General features: G+C 37.1%; 1 pseudogene; it reads right to left on the bottom strand.

The window, feature by feature from the left end:
• Positions 1–218: 218 nt before the first annotated feature.
• LOC140852664 (uncharacterized) lies at positions 219–4,564 on the bottom strand (annotated as a pseudogene).
• Positions 4,565–15,952: the final 11,388 nt, after the last annotated feature.

A 15,952-nucleotide genomic window follows, 5' to 3' on the forward strand; every position in this document is an offset into this window, starting at 1 on the left:
GGAAACACAATTCCTGCGGTTGGCGGGTACTTATCGTGCTAGATTGAGTATAAATTAATTGCTGTGACATCTCAATCAAATAACTTTACCATTACCAATAAAAAAGCATGAAGGGTTCTATCTGTTGGTTGGTATGAATCTACCATATAAAGAACTTATCTGTACAACATAGAAACAAGAGAAATCAAGGTTTGCTAACTCTTTGAACCAAACAAGGGTGATAAAACATTGTACATTACATGATGGCTGTTTTTGGCAAAATATTTACTTTTTGTCATACCTTGTCGTCAATTAGGTGACATAACTTAATCGTATCCAAAGGTTGGGAGTTTGGCATGCTTGAAAATAGATAGCTGTTGAGATACAATTTGCATTGTTGGACGAGAATGTGGGTTGTTGTCCAAACATTGAGATGCTGTCATTACCACTGTGACTAACTCATTTGCAACTTGAGTTGTAGGAGGTGATAGTCGCGAGTCTAATATATCTTTTAGAAAGATATTTTCACCAACCGGAGAAGATAAAGTAGAGATGAGTTCTTCTGGATGCTTTCCCATTACAATCTCAAGTGCTATTACTCCGAAACTATATACATCACATTTCTCGGTAACCCTCATTGTGTATGCAAGCTCTATAACACACAAAAAAATATATATAAGCAAATTTTTATTGTCAACCACTTCTAATAGAGCTCTTTCATTGATTTGATTAGCTCTACCATCCATACCATCCACTTGTAACGACAACACAAAGTATTTGATTTAATATAAAAAGTTCATAGCATTCTCAATTATGTCTGTCCCTCACAAAAGCAAGCAAGCATACTATCAATGGTTTACTATATATTACATAATGTAGTGCAAATTATAGTTTTGAAACTTTAATAGTATTAAAAGTGAAACAAACATATCTTCACATCAACTTGGTCGCATGAATGTCATGGAGAATAACATGTAAATAGCTAATCCCAATAAGAACAAGAAAGTAACAATAACTCTTTTTGAGGAAAAAAATTATACTTTATAGAGATTTGCATTTAGATTAACATGCCATAGAGTTAATAGGATCTTTCTATCTTCATTAGTATTACTTGTTCTGATTTTATTAATATTTTAGTTACTGTTTAGCTAAATATGTTATCTTTTGAGCATGGTGCTTTTCTAAGATTTTTTGTTCTGTACTTTGAATCTCTTGATTGAAGATAGTGAAAATCTCCAACCATCTTGTTCATCATTTTTTTAATTTAAAAATTTTTCATATAATTCTGAGTTTGCATTGATCTTTTATTTTTCAATTTCTTTTAATTGATGTCTTGCTACAACATCTTTCTTTGATGAGCAAGGAAGAGTCTAATGCATGGCTGATAAGTTACTATGGTCATAGATACCTTTTTCTTTTTCTGAGAGCTAGGATTAAATAATTTGTATCTTTTTGATAAAGGTGAAATACATTCTAAGAAGAGATAATGTTTGATATTATCTCATGGCTCTTAATATAGAGGATAAACCTAAAGATGTTCTTAACATATCTTAAACAATATAGTAAAAATATAAACAAATTTGTAAGGCCATTGTTCTTATATACAAAATGAAATGCAACGTACCTGGTGCCAAATATCCTCGTGTACCCGCAAGCATACTCCAATTAGATGAATCAGGCTTTAGAAGTCTAGCAATACCAAATCTGAAATACAGCCTTGTATTCTGAATCAAGTAGAAATTATTATTGTTATGTCTCGGTGTACTAATGGTGGAGTGCAATCATGATGCATGTATGATAGAGCATAAGCAATATGTTTTATGACATCCACTCTCTTGGACCAATCAATTCAAGGGCACCTTCACTTCGGAGAATATTTGCCAAACTTCCTCTCTCCATATATTCGTATACAAGAAATTATTTTGAGCACTGGAGCAAAAACCATAAAGCTTCACAATATTCCGATGCCGAATCTGGGTTAGTGCTTGTACCTCACTCCAAAAAGTTTGATTGCTTGGTGAGTTTTCAATTCTAGTGGATGAAATTTCTTCACAGCTACAAACTCGCCGTTGGCAACAGTGCTTTGTAAACACTAGAAAATGCTCCAGTCCCAATGCAGTACTTGTCATCAAAATCCTCTGTTGCTTCAATGATGCCTTTGTATGCGTCTATTCCGTCGAAGTTCCAAATAGAGAATCCACCAAATTCAATACTTGGAAGATGTCTTACATGTTTCTTCCTTCTCAGAATTAGCAAAGCAAATACAACAAATAGAAATAAGAGAAACAAGGTTCCCAGACAGGAACAGTAATTAACAAGAGAAGTTTGTGGTGCTTTGTTGAATCATCTTTGCTCGTTGTAAATGAGCTACATGAAGGCAAACCTTTCGCAGACCACATAAGCCCTTATTGTGGATGAACCACTCTATGGAGCATTCCGAAAATGTGCTTTGGGCAGCGGACCTTCTAATTCATTGTATGATAAGTCTATAGACGATAAGCTATCATATCACTCAAAGAATGTGGAACACGACCAATAGCTCATTGTGTGATAGATTCAGATTTTGTAGCTTATCCAGTTTGCCAAATTGTGATGGTATCTCTCCAGTAAATGAGTTGTGGCTTAGATCTAGGAAGTCATCAAGGTTGATTAGATTTCCAATTTGAAAGGGAATGCTTCCATTTAAATGATTCTTTCCAAGCTTCAGCGGTAAAGTTTCATGCAGTTACCTAATTGTTCTGGTACCCTTCCTCTTAGTTGATTTGCTGATAGATCAAGTGTCCCAAATTAGATAGTTCTCCAAATTCTGGATGTACCTCTCCAACAAGTTGGTTGTGCTCAAATTCAGTTATATAATGAGTTAACTTGCTCAAATCCTTTGGAAATCTTCTGATAGATAGTTTGATGAAAGATCAGTACTTGTAGTTGAGTTAACTTTCCGATTCTGGTGGTATGTTCCTGTAACCATATTGTTGGAGATTCCAAAAGCGACAAATTATGACATCCTCCCCAATTTGGTCGAGCTTACCAGACAGTCTATTGAAGCTTAAATCAATATACAACAGATGTGGATACACTCCAAGATTTTCAGATATATCCCGATAGTTGGTTTGCTCAAGTGGACTTTCTTAGGCTTGTACAGTTTTTTCAAGCTTTTGGGAATGGACCTTCAAAATGGTTTTGTTAAAGCGAGATGTTAGAACCCTCCTTTGCATATGTCATGGGGTAATGGCCAGAAAAATGTTGTTTGATTGAAGAAGTTTAAATTTATAATATTATTAAATTCTGAGGCAAAGAACCAGGTAGTTGATTGTCGCCTAAGCCAAATCATTGAGGTTGATTAAGCTACCAAAAGATGGAGGGATTGAGCCAGAGATTTGGTTAATCTGCAATGATAACTCATTAAGCTTCTCAAGTTTCCTAATTCATGAGGAATTGATCCGGAGATCTGATTTTCATAAAGGTGCAAGATTTCAAGCTTGGTTAAATTTCCTAAGCTGGTGGGGATGGAACCTATTAAATTGTTTTGTGAGAATGTGAGCATAGTTAACTCACTAGGTTTCCTATTTCAGGAGGAATGGAGCCAGAGAGATGATTGCGCCAAAGGTACAAACCGTTAAGCTTGGTTAAATTTCTAAGCTACGAGGGATGAAACCTGTCAGATTGTTATTACCTAAACCTAAAATATCCAGGTTTACAAGATTCCCTAATTCCGGGGGGATGGAACCGATATCTCATTGTTTTGGCAATCCAATCTTGAAGCCGAGTTAAATTTCCCAAGTGGGAGGGATGGAACCTGTTAGCTGGTTGTTGAGATTCCAACTCCAACAGATTCTCAAGCCTTCCTAATTCCTCAGGGATAGAACCTGAAAGATTATTCCGAATAGGTATAGGAAGTTAAGCCTTGTCATATTACTTAGCGAAGGAGGATGGAACCACTTATCTGATTATCACTAAGATTCAGGAGTTGATCTTTGTCAGAGAGCCGATCTGTAGTGGAATTATCCCGGTAAAGCTATTAGTGCAGAGATCAAGGGAGGTGAGCTTGGAAAGAGCAGCTATGGTGGTAGGGATGCTTCCATAGAAGTTATTGAATGTGAGGTTGAGACTGACAAGTGATGACAAGGGGGAGAAGTTGAGAGCATTCAGCGTTCCTGCCAGACCCATTTGGGATAGCTTTATCTCTCTGATCACACGTCGGCCTTGATGCGTGATGTTGCATGTGATTCCAGTCCAGTTGCATGGACTAGTGCTGAGGTTCCAAGATTCAAGTGATCCTTGGCTTTGGAGGCTGGCTTTCCACTGGAGGAGGGCCTTCCCTTGGGATGCAAGTGAAGCTGACGCCAAGGCAAGAAGAAATGAAAGGATTAGAAACAGAAGAAGGGAAGAGAGGAATTTTGGAGACGACACAGATTCCATAGCTAAAGCTCCGATGGCCTAAGGTGTTTTAAGGTTCTTGTGGTTGCTGAGAGAGAGTTCGAGGCATTTTATAGCTACCATCTAGCTGCACAATCCCCTGTATGAACATGAGGGACGGGTGATGGAATTTTTCTGATGCTTTGAATGTTTCAAGCTGAATGAGGGTTGGTGGTCCGTATTGTTTGCTTTCTTCAATTAGTAGTAGGTGGGTGGTCAACACCAAAAGAAAAAAAAAATACTTTACAGAAACCCCATGGAACTGGACTAGACTTTGCTAACATGTCGTGAACCTTTTAGCAAAGCAGCCATTTCAACTGAAGGGTGACTGGCATGTAATCAATGTCGGTGGGTCCATCGTGTCTGCCTTCTTTTTATCGGGCACTACGTTCCGATCCATCTTCGGTTATATGTCTTTCTTCATCAAGAAAAAAATTCTGTTCTCTCCAATCTCTGCTTGTCAGCTTATAAAAATCTTTAGTCGTTGGCGTGCTGCACCACCGCGTGACCTACATGGTGTAGAATATCATTTCTCCCACGCCGGTCCCTATCCTCTTTGTTTTTTTTTTTTTTTTGGGTAAAATGTCCCTACCTGTTTTCGTCATTAAAAGTCAAAAAAAAGGGATAGTATTTACCGCACAGATTCTGCTATGCCCCGCACCATACAGTGTACAGCATGCCCTATCCATCGTGCGATGGACGGCCGCACGATGGACGGCCATGCATGGCCGCACATAACAGGCGTGTATCCGCATGTGGCCGTCCATCGCATGATGGACGTGGCTGTGCACCACACCGTGAGGTGCACACAAAGAACCGAGCTCTAGCATTTAATCTGTGAATTAAAATGAAAGGTGGGAGTTATTAACCTTCAAATTAAAAATCTTATCACCGAAAAAGGATAGCCTAAAAATTAAAAACTCTTATCACGCTTCGAATTCAGCATTCAGAAATTAGTCATGCAATGGGCGCACACCAGTACGAATGAGAGAAGTCCCATGGTCTACAGAAATGGTACCTTTCCTCTAGTGCTATTGTTGTAGCCAGAGGCTATGACTTAGTATGTTAATATTATCCATTCTGGTTGCAACCTGTGGTCCAGAGGTTGTATGGGCTGTTTTAGGCCTCATAATTCAGTCCTTCAAAAAATACCTCACGTGAAAAAGATGTTCCTTTTATATTATCCAAAGTTTCTTAATTCACAATCAATGTGGAACTAATGATACACTCTCTTCTATATCATAATAAAACCTTATGTAATTTATAAGACTTAGTCATTCAACTGTTATTATTGATGTCCTATCTAATCAATTATTTCAAGCGTAATCCAACCCTAGCCAGTTACGGCATCCTGTAACTCTAAAAAAGAAAAGAGGAGATTGTGAGTTTTACAGCTCATTAAGAATTCTACACACCAGTATCAATATAATAATAAACTAGTTTATAACCCCATACGATGCATGAGATGCGATCAGCATCCGCATAGAAATCCATATAAAATTTTAAACAACCACATAAAACCCAACAAAATCCAAAAAATAGTCTTTTGATCCAACAAAAACAACACAAAAAAAAAAGAATTCTTAGAAGTAATACCTATCAGTCGCATCCTAGATCGTCAGAGGGGGATCCTCCTTCGACGCACCTAAAACCCTCATCTCCTTCTCTTGATGTCCCGATGTCCAATTGATTCCAATCGTATTCTAACCTATTCCATGCGATCCGACCTCCCCAAAATCTAATCCTTGAAGAAGAGATCTTCGACCTATGGATTCTCACCGGCTTCAGAATTCCAGCGATGATGGGATAAATCTGCAACCGAGAGGATGGAGGGCCAATTGGAACAATCTCAAATGAAGAGATAAGATTGCAAGATTTTGGATATCGCGAGATCAAGATGAAGTTAAAAAAATCCATCATGGCATATGGAAACTCATCGTCTAACAATTCCACCGAAGTCTCCCTCCCACTCCACCCTTTTCATTTTTAATTTTTGTTCTTCTCCTAATCTCGATCGAAGGACAGGGCCATTGCCATAGCAAACAACACTAGACCTAATAGAAACTTATATGTTATGACCATCAATTGCAATGTGCATATCAATGAAGTCTATAATGATAGATTGGGGAGAAAATCACATTGACTCAGATATGCTAACTAATAATTCCCTATTGGGGCTGTCATCGGACTCAGTCTGACTCAAGTCCAACTAAAATAAATCGAGGTTTAAACAATTGATACATTCGAGCAGGTTGGAACTAAATCTGCACTCTCATGGATTAGCCTTAATTTAATTCAGCCTAAGAACATAAAAGAAAACAAACCTAAAAAAGAGAGAACATAGAAGCAACGCCTCATCCCTTCCGTCGACTTACCGGCAAATTCGCAAGCACTCCAGTAGCAACCGACATCCCCGCACATAGCACCCTCATGCGGCCTTCGCTATCACCATCCCACCTCTCTTCCACCGCCGCCGCCCCCTCAAAAAAAAAAAAACAACTTCAAAAGAGGGAGCACATAAAAGTAACGCCTCATACCCCTCCACCGACTCACCAGCGAATTCTGCAAGCCTCTTAGTGGCAACCGACATCCCCACGCACAGCACCCTCACATCGGCCACCTGTCATCATCCCCAGCCCCTCTTCCACTGCTGCCACCCTCTCTCTCTGCTGCTCAATCACCGATGCTACCCCTGCCACGAAGAAATCGACGCCGCCAATAACCTCCACCTCACTGACCGCATCGAGCATCCGGGACCACCCCACGCAGACCCTGTAGAACGGGGCTGCTCCGCTGCCACTGGCACACAATCCTTCGCAGAGAGGGTGGCGGCGTCGATGGAGGGAGGGGGAGAAGGCTGCTACGGCGATGGGGAGGAGATGGCGACATGTCGGAGGAGAGGAGGGGTTGGGGGTTGGTGTTAAAGGAAATCACAGAAGCAATCTAAGAACACACAAGAACTCAAATGATTAGGAATAGAGGAGTATTTTCTCTCCTGCTGATCAAATTCGCACTTACACAATGGCCTTATTTTTTGTAACAGAAAATAGAGTCAAACAGAGATGCAATTTCTCTCTCCTCTCCTTGATGATCCTCATCAATCAAGCTACGCATACATGTATCTCCTTTCTTTCTCCAGTAACGGCCTCCAACAAAAAAACAAACATTCCCACCATTCTCATTAACTTCTATGCACCGTTTCGTAACTAATACTCCCCCTTAAGATTCCTTGTCCTCAAGAAAAAATGAAAGAAACCAGCACGCAGTTCATATGCGAACTCCCATGAGGCATCAGCAGGGGAGTGGCCTCTCCAGTGAATCAAAAGCTGCATGGCTGTACTATTTTTATACTTAACCATACGTCGATCCAAGATTGCTTGAGGATAAGCATCTTGAATATGAGAGATAGATGGTAAAGAAAAACATATGCAGTGGTTGGAGAGCCAAGTTTCGATTAAGAGACATGGAAGACATTGTAAATGGAGGCTTCCACGGGGAAATTCAACTTGTAAGCAACCTTACCAATCTTGTCCAACCCTGATGAGGTCCATAATACTTAGGTTAGAGTTTTTGATGTAGAGTTGAAGGAAAGTCTACTGATATTGTTGCAATTTAGATATACCCATCCCCCACCTCGAACTGCTGTCTGTTTGTATTTATCAACTTGCTCTTTCATGCATGAGAAGCCCGCTGCAGATGGTACTTGAGCACAGCTAAAGCAGATTCACGATCTCGTAGATAAATATCCACAGCGAGATGTTGGAATCACCAAGAAAATAAGGTAGATGCAACGAAGGAGGTATGCCATACAAGGCTTCGAAAGGAATGGTCTGGATGGGAGTGAAAGATGGTATTATACCAGAATTTAGTCAAGGATAGCCATTGAATCCATGAATGGGGTAAGTCCCCTGTCATGCAACGAAGATAACATTGCAAGCACCTATTGACAACTTTAGTTTGCCCATCTGTCTGTGGATGATAGGCTGTGGAGAATTGTAATTAAACTCTCTACAACCTGAAAAGTTCCTTCCAAAAAGCACTTGAGGAAGAGAGAATCTCTATCATTTGTGATAGTACTTGGCAGGCCATGCCTCTTATACACATTATCAAGGAAAACTTCTGCCACCTGTTTAGCTGAGAAAGGATGTTTGAGGCCCATAAAGTGATTGAATTTTGACAAACGGTCCACCACCACAAAATCACCGTGCACCCTTGAGATACTAGCAAGCCTTCTATAAAATCCATGATAATATAGTAAACAAGGTAGATGGAAGGGTTAATGGTTGCAACAATCCAGGAGAAGGAACCAGCTCATGTTTGAACCATTGACAAATGGAGCAAGTTCTAATATATTCTCTAACTTTCTTGGCCATACCAGGCCAGTAAAGAATTAAAGAAAGGTGCTTCAATGTTGCAGTTACACTAGAATGGCCACCATATAAGAATCATAAAACAATGCAACAATTCTTTATGTAATTGCTCATTCTTGCCCACCACCAATCTTCCCCTTCTTCTCAATTGTTGGTTGTTCCAAGTATAAGCTGGATGCATAGCTAGATCCTCTAACTTGTCCTTAATCAATTTGGACAAGTGAGCATCAGTTTGCCAAGTGTTGCCGATTTGTTCAAACAAAACAGCTGGCAAAATAATTGAAGTTAAAACTTACAGAGACATTAATGAGGAGCCTTGGACAAAGCATCTACAACCTTGTTCTCAATACCCTTCTTATATTTAATCTCATAATCAAATTGCATTAGTACATTAAATCATAAAATCTTTTAGATCAGATCTAAATTTTTATAATTTTAAATCAAAATAATTTTGATTAATGAAGATTAGATGTAACTAGTTTCTTCGCAACTTACATCACATACAATAACACCTAGGATTTTAAAATCTAGGGTTTTGCAAAAAAATAAGTTTTCTCCTTTCGCTTTCTTCTTCATGGGACCTCACAGTGGCACCCCTATACGTCATAAGAGTATCCCATTGAATAAAAAGAGAGGATCATGTAACCCTACTTGCTCCTATGATCGGATGGCCTAGTGATTACCCAATCTAAGTACTTTGCTACTTAGAACATCTAATCTAACTCACATGTCATATATGTAAAAATTTAGATCTAATCTTAATTTTATTAGATCTAATTTTATATTAGATCATATCTAAAATTAGATCATAACACATCTCATGCATTACTAAATCTAGATTTCAACTTTACATGCATATATGTTCATGTCATAACGAACCTCACTCTGATACCATTTGAAGGGAAGTGCGGTGGTTTTGTGCATGTATTTTTAAAAAATTTACAGCGAAACATACATAGATTAAATAATTTAATCTATAATGCATGCATAGATCAAATCTAAAACTATCATACAGAATCTATGACATGAACTAATATGTATATATATAAATTTGAAATCTAAAATTCTGCAAGTATAGATCATATCTATATAATTAGATCATATCTAAATTATATTTAGATCATATCTAAATACGAATTGAATTCAAAATTTCAAACCTGAATGTGGATAGTAGATCACTACATCTGAAATCTATAGTAGTTGGTTCTTCATGATGCTCGACAGCCGCACATGTGTTTGACCTCTACAAGTATTCACACGAAGCCCTTATGCTGATCGATCTCTCCGAGAGTGCTAGCTCACGAAAACACCATGCTTTGGCTGATCTAAGAAAAACATAAAGAAGATGAAGACCAAGGAGATCCTCTTCTTTTTCATCCTAGATCTACATATCAGATCTCCACAATAGAGATCAAGAGAAGAATCGTTTCTTCTCAATTCTCCCACGCACAAAAGAGAACCTTTCTCTCTTCCTTTCACATCTTTAAGAAAAATTTTTTTCTCTAATTTTTTATGATAAAAATTAGATCTAATTTAATTTTTTATGCTAAAAATTATATAAAATTCTAAACTCTAGAAAAATCTAAAAGAGAAACCCAAGAGAAGAACCATTCTTCTCTCTTCTTCTTCCTTTTCTCCTTGATCTAGAACTCTAGGAAGCCCCAAAAATCCAACCAAATTTTTTTATATTTTTTTTCTAAATTTTTATATCAAAATTAGATCAAATTTAATTTTTATTCTAAAAAAATAAAAAAAATATGGAAGAAGAACTCCTTCTTCTCCAAGGCTGTACACAAGAAAGAAGATCTTTCTTCTTCCTTCTCTTTCTCTTGTTGGGAAGAACTTTTCTTCTTCAATTTTTTACTATAAAATTAGCAAGAGAAGCCCTCTTTGATGCCCAAGAACCAACAACAAAAATCTCATAAAATCACTCTAAGATGGAGAGAAGAGGGGTTGGCATGTGGAGTATGGGCATCCAACTCTTGGATGCTGCTCCTTTATTTTTTTTGTGACAAGAAGAGGGGAAGGATGCCTCTTATCTCATGCACGAAAGAGAGGACAAGGGGTGTGCCATCTGATTTTGGGCATGAGGAATTCCATGGTGAAAGGTGTGGGGTGTGAGGATTAAATAGATGGGTGGTTTAGGAGTTGGTTCATTTCTATTCCAAATAGGATTCAAGAATCTTGTTCCAACTCTAACTAACCCTTGGACCCAATCCTAACCAATTTAGAAATTAATTATAATAAATTAACTAATTAAGTCCTAGCTCAATTATAAAACCAATTAGGCCCCAATCCAATTGAAAATTAATTAGATTAAAACCTTATTGATCCAAAGATTGATTCTTGATGGATATCAGGGAAGCTATTTGATAATAAGACTTGATCCAATCAAGCCTATTATCCAACAAAATTTGATCCAATCAAAACCTATATAAAACTAATTGAATCTCATTCAATTTAAAATTTGATTTGTATCCCTGAGATCAATTAGAACAAGCCCTGTTATCCAATAGGGATGCATCCAATCAATCCAAAGTCAATCTAATTGAATCTAATTCAATTAGATCTGATCCAATCTCCATTGCTCAATCAAATTGAGCCAATTAACAATCATATTGTTAATTAATTATTCTTTTAATTTATCAACTATTAGTAAATAATTTATTACAATCTTTGTAAAGATTTAATCATCAATCACATTGATAATTAAATCTTTTAATGATTCATAATCATCGATTAGCCATTTGATCAGAGAGGTACTTCTATCTGTGTGACCCCATAAATTTGAACCTAAGCTAGTAGTACAAGAATAATTTTTATACTAATCGATGTTACCATCTAGCAATAATTTTTGATGTTCGGATAGGCCGAATATATGCCCAGCAATACTCTAGAACCCATGTAGATATAGTTACTGTGTAATTCATCCCTTTGATATTTGATGCTCAAGGATGACTAAAGGTTAAACTGTCAACTCAGGATGAGTGATCTATATTATGTCTCAACCTCAAAAATTCTGTGACTCCTCACTAGGACTACTTTGGTTAAAATTTTACTAAATTGAAATGCAGCGATGCATCATCTCTAATTTTACTTAGAGCGGTCAATCCCATCTTGACTCGCACTCAGACTTCATAAGTACTTGACTGTATCTAGAAACCTTCCATTATCAAATTTAAAATTCGGATAGTCCATCACAAAGTATAGTGAGTTACCTGCAAGTCACCGAGGCAACCTCAGATCAGAGGAACATATATACCCATATCCCATTACAGCAACTTTTGATAGTAGAATGCTTCAGAGGTGGTCACACTCAGTGAAATGGACTCCTACATATGCCATACCCATGTCACCACATACTTTGGTGAAGAGGATAACCAACTAATATGGCACACAACGACCTATACTCGATACAATTATCATTCTTGTAATAATTGTATCATTTGATCGTGAGCAGGATTTAAGAACCACACGATAAATCCTCCTTTATCATTTTAGAAGTAGCTCTAAGAACTTTATCATAACATATGAGTTCTATTTAGGAAGATGTATTCTTTATAATGAATCTGTCAGATAATATTTATCATTTTATAATTCATATACATGTATGGAGTACAATCATCTACAACCTAGATAATTAACTTTAGGATATATTTTTCAACATTAATAACTTGGTATTTCAAATTAACATCTTGATAAGACAGCAGTCTTATGATAGACTAACAAGGTCACACAACTATTTTGTTCTTTATAATTGACCCAATCGAGGTCAAATGATCTTTATAATTATTTGACCGACATTAGATAATGATCATTTATTATGAATAACTTCAAAGAATTTGGAACTTTTCCAAAGTCACTAAGACCCAAATCGAGTCAAATGAGATCGAAAATATCTGATCTAAATAAAAGACATGTACACATATGAAAGAAATTCATTTCATTAATCATAAAAATAATTACAAAAGCCCACATTGGATTGATACAAGAGTTGATAAAAAGAAAAGATACAAAGATAACTTAGGCATTAGCCTGAGGACTGTCTATCGAAAGAGCTAAGGCCGGATCCTTGGTAGCCATTGGAGACTCCACGAAATGACTTCGAGGGCTAGGACCTCAGTTGTGGTAGTTAGAACTTTGATGGGAGGAGCTTCAGACTGAGATTCAGAGATCACCTTGGTTACCTCGATAGTAAGAGTAGGTGACATCAGTTGATTGGCAACCTCAACTGCTGCTACCAAAGCTGCATCAATAGGGACCTTGCTGAAGTCAAGGTCGGGAAATAACTTCATAACTAAGTTTTCGTAGATCAAAACATCATAATCAAAATCTCCTTCGAATGCCTCAATGACCTCATCCTGAAATGCCTCCGAGATTTTATTCCCCTCCACAGCCTTAACTACCATCTCTTTCTCCTTCTTGACCTATCATGTTAAGATCGAGATGCTCTTATCTAATCTAAAACAATACCATCAGTTTCTTTCAATTTGGCCTCCAATTCTGAAGTTTTCTCAGCCCCCTATTGTAGCTCGGCCAGCTTCTATTCAGCTACATTTATTTTTCTTTACTAATCTAGCAGAGTTTGGTTTTTCTCTTTTATTGTATTCATTTTGTAATAATCGGTCCAAAATATATATATATAAAAAAAAAATTAACCTCACACACAGGGCACGTGAGGTGGAAAGAAGAGGAACTCCCGAAAGAGTCCTCTTGTCCCCTTCGAATCCGATCAAGTCAAGAGTTCCTAGGGCCAACCAAACTCCGATGAGGACTCTAGGACTCCCTTCTATAAATTCCCTAGCCCCCTTCCCTTGTGCATCCGCCCAAATTTCCAATCAATGGCTGGTGAAATCATGGGTTTAATTTTGTTGGATTGGTTTCGATGAGTATTCTTTGATGAATCACCACTGATTCCTCACTAAAATGAGGTAAGATCTCCTATCCTCCTTCCTCTTTTCTTTCTTGAATGCAAAGTTTTTGACGATTGGATTTAGCTGTCGGTTGCTAGATTTCATGGACACCAAACCTTCTCTATTTTTCTTTTGATTTTTCTTCCACCAGACAGGTCACCATCGTTGAAGACAGCCTTGCTATGGTCATTGAGGGCTAAAACGATCCTAGCGGTAGCCGCCCGAGGCACTGTCGGAGAAAGCCATGGTCGTGGAAGGTGGGTTGGCTTGAGACACTGCCTTCCGCTGTTTCAACGAAGAAGAAGTGAAGAATAAATTAGGAAAAGAAAAAAAAAGAGAGAAAGAGAAAGAAAGAAGGAAAAAAAGAAAAAGAAGAAAAAAAAAAGGAGAGTTACCCTCTTCCCTCTCTCCTCTCTCTATTCTCTATCCACTTTCTCTCTCTACCAATTTCTCCCTTATTTTCTCTCTCTAGTTTCTCCCTCTAGATTTCTTCTCTCTTCATGATTTTTTCTCTCTAAAATCTTATGGACCAGTGGAGGGTCTAGATACTTAAACAAATCCAAATCTTGTTTGATCGATCCTAGGAGAGATTCTGAATTTGTGACGTTTAGGGGTATTTTCATAATTTTTTTATCCACAATCATGCATGATTTTTTGGTTTATCTATGATTATGTAAAGGTATAACTGATTGTATAAGAAGATGTCGAGTAGAATATCTTGGTTCTGAGTTCGTAGATCGAGGAGTTTATCGATTATTCTATTTGAGTCAATCACCGATAGAAGGGTTCTTGGACATAAACATCAGTATATATATTTATTTTTGCACTGCATGATTTGATTTCTTATGGCTAATTTTTATTTATGATTGTTGGCATGCTTATGGATATATTTTGTATCATATGTTTGTACAAAATAGCAATGGTTTTCGAATGGTTTGGGTTATAATACTGACTATTAAGAATTTTGAAAAGAACATAATATAAAATAGTATTTTATTTTATGATATAATTTAGATTTAATAATTTGATGATCAAGAAAGGGGTATTAGGACTGGCCATGTTAAATTGAGAATAGTCTAGTCACGGGCAAGAACGTGACATCGAGATATAGTCTATCATGGACAGATACATGGTACTGAGAATAGCCTGTCATGGATAGATACATGGTACAGGGAATAGCCCCATCACAGGCAGATACCTGATGTTTGGGTTTGCCATCATGGACTGAAGCACGGATATTCTAATTTACCACTGTAGACTGAAGTGCGGTTATTCTAGTTTGCCACCATGGGCTGAAGCACAGTTATTCTGGTTCGCCACCACAAGCTGAAATGTGGTTTATAGCTTGCCAGTCATAGATTGTAGCATGATCATGGTTAGTCTGAAATACTAAAGACAACTATTGATTGATCTGGATAATGTTAATGAGATATGGATGATAAGATATAAAACAATAATTAAATAAAAATAAGTTTTACTTAATGATGCATGTATGGTATATCACTTTTAGAAAATTCAATGGTGTATGATGTATGATTTTATATATATCGATATTGAGTTATACTGGATACTTGACATGGGATTTTGTGGCTTATGGTTTTTTTTTATGCTGTTCATATTTTATTTTCAATCATACTATTGTATTGGTGTAAGTGCTAGGATTCTTACTGGGCAGTAAAGCTCACCCCCCTCCTATAGTCTTTTATTTCTCTGAGTGGCTGGATGCTCATGGTAGGCTACGATTTGGGGTTATAGATGAACGGATGATTAGATTGAGTATTCTCGATATCCAGTTGGATGATAGAAGGAACTGAATTTATACTTATGTAAATTTTATGAATTTTTATGAAAGTAGATTATTATTATTTATAGATATTGAGATGTTGTAACAAATTATAAAGCCTTGCATATTCTTTAAGATTTTATCCTAAGGAGTGTGTAGCCATCATGTATCCGATCTAGATGCTAGATTCAGGACGTGATAGAATGGTATTAAAGCTTAGATTTAAGATCATTAGGGATTGTGACATAAGTGATATCAAAATTTTGGATTATGATCAATAGTGTGATAAAGTGATATCAGAGCTTAAGATTATAATCTCTAGGGATTGTGACTCAAGAGGTATTGAGCATAAGGTTATGATTATTAAGGATGTGATAGAATGATATCAGAGCTTAGGTTTAAGGTCATTAGGGACTGTGACATAAGTGATATCAAAATTTTGGGTGATGATCAATAGAGTGTGACAGAATGGTATGATCACTAGGAATATA

Source organism: Elaeis guineensis, chromosome 11 (genome assembly GCF_000442705.2).
Source record: "Elaeis guineensis isolate ETL-2024a chromosome 11, EG11, whole genome shotgun sequence".
Lineage (NCBI taxonomy): Eukaryota > Viridiplantae > Streptophyta > Magnoliopsida > Arecales > Arecaceae > Elaeis > Elaeis guineensis.